The sequence below is a fragment of the Xenopus laevis genome, chromosome 5S, assembly GCF_017654675.1.
Source record: "Xenopus laevis strain J_2021 chromosome 5S, Xenopus_laevis_v10.1, whole genome shotgun sequence".
Lineage (NCBI taxonomy): Eukaryota > Metazoa > Chordata > Amphibia > Anura > Pipidae > Xenopus > Xenopus laevis.
Window position 1 is genome coordinate 93,229,911 of NC_054380.1, and position 6,000 is coordinate 93,235,910.

Consider the following 6,000-nt stretch of genomic DNA (forward strand, 5'->3'; position numbering starts at 1 on the left):
ACAAATAAAGTTGAATTTAAAAAAAATGGCTTCATGACTTCTACATGAACTTGCATGCTTTTAGATGCCGAATTTTTTTTTTTTTAACAATTCTTTATTATCATGAAACCATAAGAATTGCAAAGAAAGTTACAGACATATCCATGTGTACAAAGATATACCATAAGCATTGAACAAATGTAAAAGAAGGATACAATGTCAGCAAGTAATAAAGAAAAAATGAAATAAAAACAAGTAAAAAAAGAAAAACCTGGCTTGGTGTTGTCATTTCCAATAGATGAAATCTAAATGTCCTGTATTGACCAGAATCAGATAGAGGTATAGATATGTACTTAGTTTCTGTTCGTACCCCAAAACCTTGTGCACGCAAACTCCAAAAACATAGCTAGGGGAGATGAGTTAAGCCTTCAGGAGGGAGTTACCACTGGTACTGCGTCCACCCACAAATCCCAGATTTTGTTAAATTTACCCGGGCATCCCCGTCTCATATAAGTAAGCTTGTAGAGAGTTACGGATTTATCAATTAATTGTTCCCACTCTTTATGTGTCGGGCCTACCCGCGATTTCCACCTCATTGCAACAGCCTTTTTAGCATACATACAAAGTATGGACACCAGAGTCCGCTGAGCCCGTACAGGGAGCACATCCTCTAGTTGGTTGAGCAATAAAACCTTAGGGTCGTTCGGCAAAGGAATATCAGTTCTCTCGTGAATCGTATGTATAATCGCTTCCCAGAACTTCCGTATGGAAGGGCAATCCCACACCATGTGGAAGAAGCCTGCAGGCGAAAAAGCGCACCTAGGGCACACCGGACTAACATTGGAGTGCATTTTGTGTAATCTCTGGGGCGTAAGGTATGTCCGGTGTAGGTAGTTTAATTGTGTCATTTTATCTTTAGCACTTACTATCCCCTCATAAAGCAGATCCAAGGTCTCATCCCAGTTTTCAGATGTTAAGGTCGGGATGTCCTGTTGCCATTTGCTGAGCACCCTATCTAAAGTGGAATTGCACTGATGAGTCAGATTCTTATAGAGGAGCGATAGAGGTTTGGCCAACTCTTTAGTGTGCACTACCTGTTCTAGACTATTCGGAGTGGTATCTATACAGGAAGTCAGGAATTGAGAGTAGATGCCGAATTTTAACATTTGAGTTTTGTGTGCTTAATAAATACCAAACATTCGAGTTTTTGAAAATATAATTCGAATTGTGAGTTTTTGTGCAAAAAAAATAGAATAGGCTTTTGATAAACATTATTAACATGGTTATATCATATGATCCAGCATTTTGGTTGCCCTAAGGCAAATTAATCAGGGACATAAACAGCAGTTAAACAACATAGCAAGCCCCCATGCAATTTCTTCATTCGTTAAATAATTAATTACACGTAATTAACTCAGCCTTCCATAAGAGTTTAGCTCTAAATTACGGAACACAACAGTACAACAGGAAATGAAGGTAAAGTTGCTCAGGGTTGGGTGGAGTTTAGCTATTGGAAGAGGATGTAATGCATGGAGTCGTACACAGCCACACCTCTGACCCCTGCACTCTAAACTCGATTCATAATCTATCTAATCTTTGTTTTTTTCTCCTATTTCAGATTGAGTGGCTGCACCCACAGTTACAGTAGGTTCACAGCATATAAATGGACTATCCAATTTAAACAAAACAACTCACCATTGCAGTCCATATAATGTAGTTATTTCCTGTATATTTGCATTAAGCATAACATTACAATAACACAGATGTTTTCTAAGAAAATATATGGGCAAAAGAAACAGTGTGGATCAGTATAAAAAAAACTCATCTTTATGTTTTGTGTACATAAACTGATCCGCTGGGCAAGCTGCAGCCCATACTACACTGGGAAGCTAGAGACTGTCCTTAGGCTAATGTCACAGTTTAAAAATTGCTTGTGCAGGAACTGCAGCACCCTTTTCAGTGTATGGTGCGTGTCTTCTACTATCTTCTTAGCTTGAATCTCAGGCTACTCAAGCTATATATAGAAGTGGAAAACCCTTAAGCAGTGCTTCGCAACCTTTATCCCTCAAAGCACAGTAGGCATGTGTATGGATAGACTGTAAGCTCTTTAGGCCACATAGTTCCTTCGAGCCTTGTCACATATTCTCAACACTTGCTTATTTACTGGATTTATATCTGTGCAAGGTTGTGTGTTTTAGTATACAGTTTTTATAAACACAGGATATTTAAACTGTTGAGAGTCGTGAATAGAGTCGTGAATAATAATAATGACATAATAATGTGATACTACTTACAGTTTATATTACTAGCAACTCAGACAAGCATACCACAGCAAGGCCACGGTATTCACAAAGTGATATTCTGATCTGGTTGCTATTGATTACTACTTCAGATATGCTTAAAAAATGGAACACTGCACTAAACTGCTGTTTACTTTATTATAATATCATGGCTTACCCAATGTTTCAGGTCACAGTACCGAAAGAGGTAAATTTACACCTGAATTGTTAGTCTACCCATTATAGACATTTACTGAAACACTTCATTAAGAAAGGTTGATTGAGGATGAGGCTGAATGAGAAATACTGAATAGTTAAAAGCTCTTAGGAGAGTGCAAGAAGTGTGCAATGGTACAGAGAAAGAAATCAGCAGGTAGAATATACTAGTCAGCTGTTTGAAAACAAACATCTGATTGGTTGCTATGGAATACTAGATGTAGGCTAACGGACTCCTGCTGCACAAATATGGCAGCCCCCTCATACAGGAACATGGGGGATCAGACAGGTAATGTAAAAGCATCATGCAAATACTTTATGGCAAAGTTAGAAGTAGCTTGCAAAGCCAATATTATAATAGATGTAAAAAAAAAGTTTAATTTCAGGTGTCAGTATCTCTTTAAGTTACATATAAAGTTAAAGCAAAACTCATACTATTTACGTATCTTCAACAAAAATTTGCCTTACGTAACTTATGTAGAAGCTTATGGAACGTATCGAGCAAAGACAGTGTAGAGAAGTGTGACCGTCCACTGCCACCAATGAACTGACTGACTTATTAGCACATTAATCATTTTAACTATTTCTATGAACTATTTATTATAGTAATATCATATATTTTTATGATGGCATCTGTTTATTGAATGATATCAGCGTCTCCAACATGAACTTTTCAGTTTATTAAACAATACAAGCATCTCATGCATGAACTTTTCAATGGAATGAGTAAATCAACTGTTTATATTTGTATCTATTTACTGAATTATATGAGCATCTCCTAAAAATGCATCTAATAAGTTTCGTCCCTGCAAAACCTACCTACCTGCTAGTTGATCATTTGTGTAGCACACACAGAGAACATGGCCAAAAATGTTGGTACTGCATGCTTGTGTTCATGGGGGCCCCATATAAATAGCATAGTTTCTGAAGTCAGCCCTGCCCAAAGAATTTAAAATTTACATGAGAATGAACACCCCTACATCAAGAATATAATTATTTATTCAATTCCTTTTTTGACATGCCTTACCAGAACATTTACTGCATGTGCTTGGCAACGCAACACTCAGAAATACCAGACCTTTCCTTCAATCCACTGTTGCTTGTCAAAATGCCCATGTTCCATTAGCCTTAATTAGCTTTAAAAAAAAACAATAATATAAGCTCATATTAATTCTTCAATATATTTTACTTATATGTACTTCTGAGTTAAAGGGGACTTGTCACCCTAACAAATAATTCTAAATCCTTTTTTATGATGTTAGACAAGTAAAATAAACTTCACTTATGCTATATAAATTATTTCAATCGTTACCATTTTATGGACACTGTTATTAAGGTCAGCTTTTGACCATGCCAAAATCTTGTATATGCACCAAAATTGGCCACCTGATGCCCATGCACTTGTTACAAAATTAGTTGTAGATGGAGGGGGAATGTGGTGAGTGCAGTGACATCTATTAGGATTTGCAGAATGGAAAGTGAAAGTAATTGCCTGCCCCGCCTCTATGCCTTATTTATAACCGGTATGGTTATATTAATTTATATGGATGTATGGATGCTTTAATAAGAAAAAATAATTTGGGTCTCATGTTTAATTTTAAAAGGATTTTGTTATACAGATTTTTATATCTGGGTGACAGATCCCCTTTAAGAATATGACATGGAAAAGAAGGTCCTGCGATATGTTTATTTCCAAGCTGTGTAACATCCCATGGAGTATTCTTATCCTCTCCAGGTGGATTACGGTTCATTCATGGTTTGCTTGGAGTTGCCCTGATTCTTGCGATTGTTTAAGAAGGGTGAAGGTTTTTTTTGTACCATTTCTGCAATCAAAGAGGTTCCCAGTAACATTTCAGTTGGTGTAACTGAGCTTGTGTTTTTGGAAACTCGTATAGGCGTCATAGATAACACCACTTTTATAGGAAAGGATCGGTTAAAGAAATTGGTTTTTATATAGATGAAAAAGCACTAAATTGACAGACCTGGAAATAACAGCCAACCCCTTATGAGAGATATAGGCAGGTACATTTGATGAACTACCAGGACTTCTAAAACCGACAATCACCTTTAATGATATAAAGGGGCTTCCATGTGAGCTTCTTCAACTGACACACAATTTACAAATCCTCACTGTGCAAGGAAATAACATTTCAGCTCTCTGTAGTCAGCGCCGGATTTCAATAAGGGGCGCCCCTAGGCCACGTGATCCGACCAGGCGGCCCACCTCCCCCCACGCGTCCCCATAATGCGGCTGGGCGGCATGCCGCCCCTATTTTTTTGCCGCCCTAGGCCCGGGCCTATGCGGCCTTGCCGTAAATCCGGGCCTGTGTGTAGTGGAATGTATTCCGCCACCAAAAACCTAGTGGAACTCAATCTCTACTCCAATGAAATCATGCAGCTTCCTGTGGACCTATTCAAACCTCTGCAAAAAACTCAGGGTTCTGAAACTCAACAGCAATAAGCTATCCAAGCTCCCGGCAGGCATATTCAATTGCTTAAAAGAACTTTCTGAGCTATATTTAAATGGAAATGGCTTAACCACAATTCCAAAACATACTTTTGAGAAATTAACTTCTTTAAAGAAACTGATTCTTATGTCAAACTCCATAAAAATCCTCTCTGATGGCATTTTTTCCACAATGGTTAACCTTACCATACTGAGACTAGATGGGAATCAGCTTGAAAATGTTCCTGTTGGAATTTTTAATGAAACAACCAGTTTGCATATGCTATCAATAACTGAAAACAGACCACAGGCCATTCCAAAAGGCATATTTTCTAGACTTCACAATGTTAAAAAATTTGACTTGTCTAGCAACCTTTTGGAAAAGCTACAAAATGATCCTTTAAGTGGACTTCACTAACTCACTCACCTTCACCTTAAAGAAACAGTAACACCAGTTTGCAATCTTATTATCACTATTACCAGATTATTTTTAGCCAAGTCCCAGAGTACTGCTATTAACATACTTGCATCAGCCCTTGCGTTAATAAATCTTTTTGTTTATTGAATTACCTGTAACTTGTTTGATAAAAAGCCCAGAGAACAGACCCCAAACATTGCCTTGTCTGTATCTACAATTGGAGCCATTAAATCACTTTTAAAGTACTAATTTCTGCTGTTTGATATGCTGCAGTAAAAATTGCGTTTGATATATTATGCGACCCATGGCAGGTTGGGTCTACTCACTGATTATCACCCCTCCCACAAAAGTTTTTTTACAAGTTCGGCACTCCATACTTGATCGGTACTGCATGACCTGTAACTTATTTTTTATGTTTATGCACAGGTAAAGGAACTCCTTTCTGTATATAACTGTATGCACTGCTAATGTGTATTTTCTTAAGGTGGCCATACACGGGCCGATAAAAGCTGCCGACAGACCGAGTCGGCAGCTTATTGGCCCGTGTATGGGGGCCCCCGACGGGCTTCCCCGATCGAGATCTGGCCGAAAGTCGGCCAGATCTCGATCGGATGGGATTAAAAATCCCGTCGGATCGCGGCCGCATCTGTTCGTTGATGCGG

At 38.3% G+C, this 6,000-nt stretch overlaps 1 pseudogene; it reads left to right on the forward strand.

Moving 5' to 3' along the window:
• Window positions 1–4,129: 4,129 nt before the first annotated feature.
• LOC121394116 lies at window positions 4,130–5,485 on the forward strand (annotated as a pseudogene).
• Window positions 5,486–6,000: the final 515 nt, after the last annotated feature.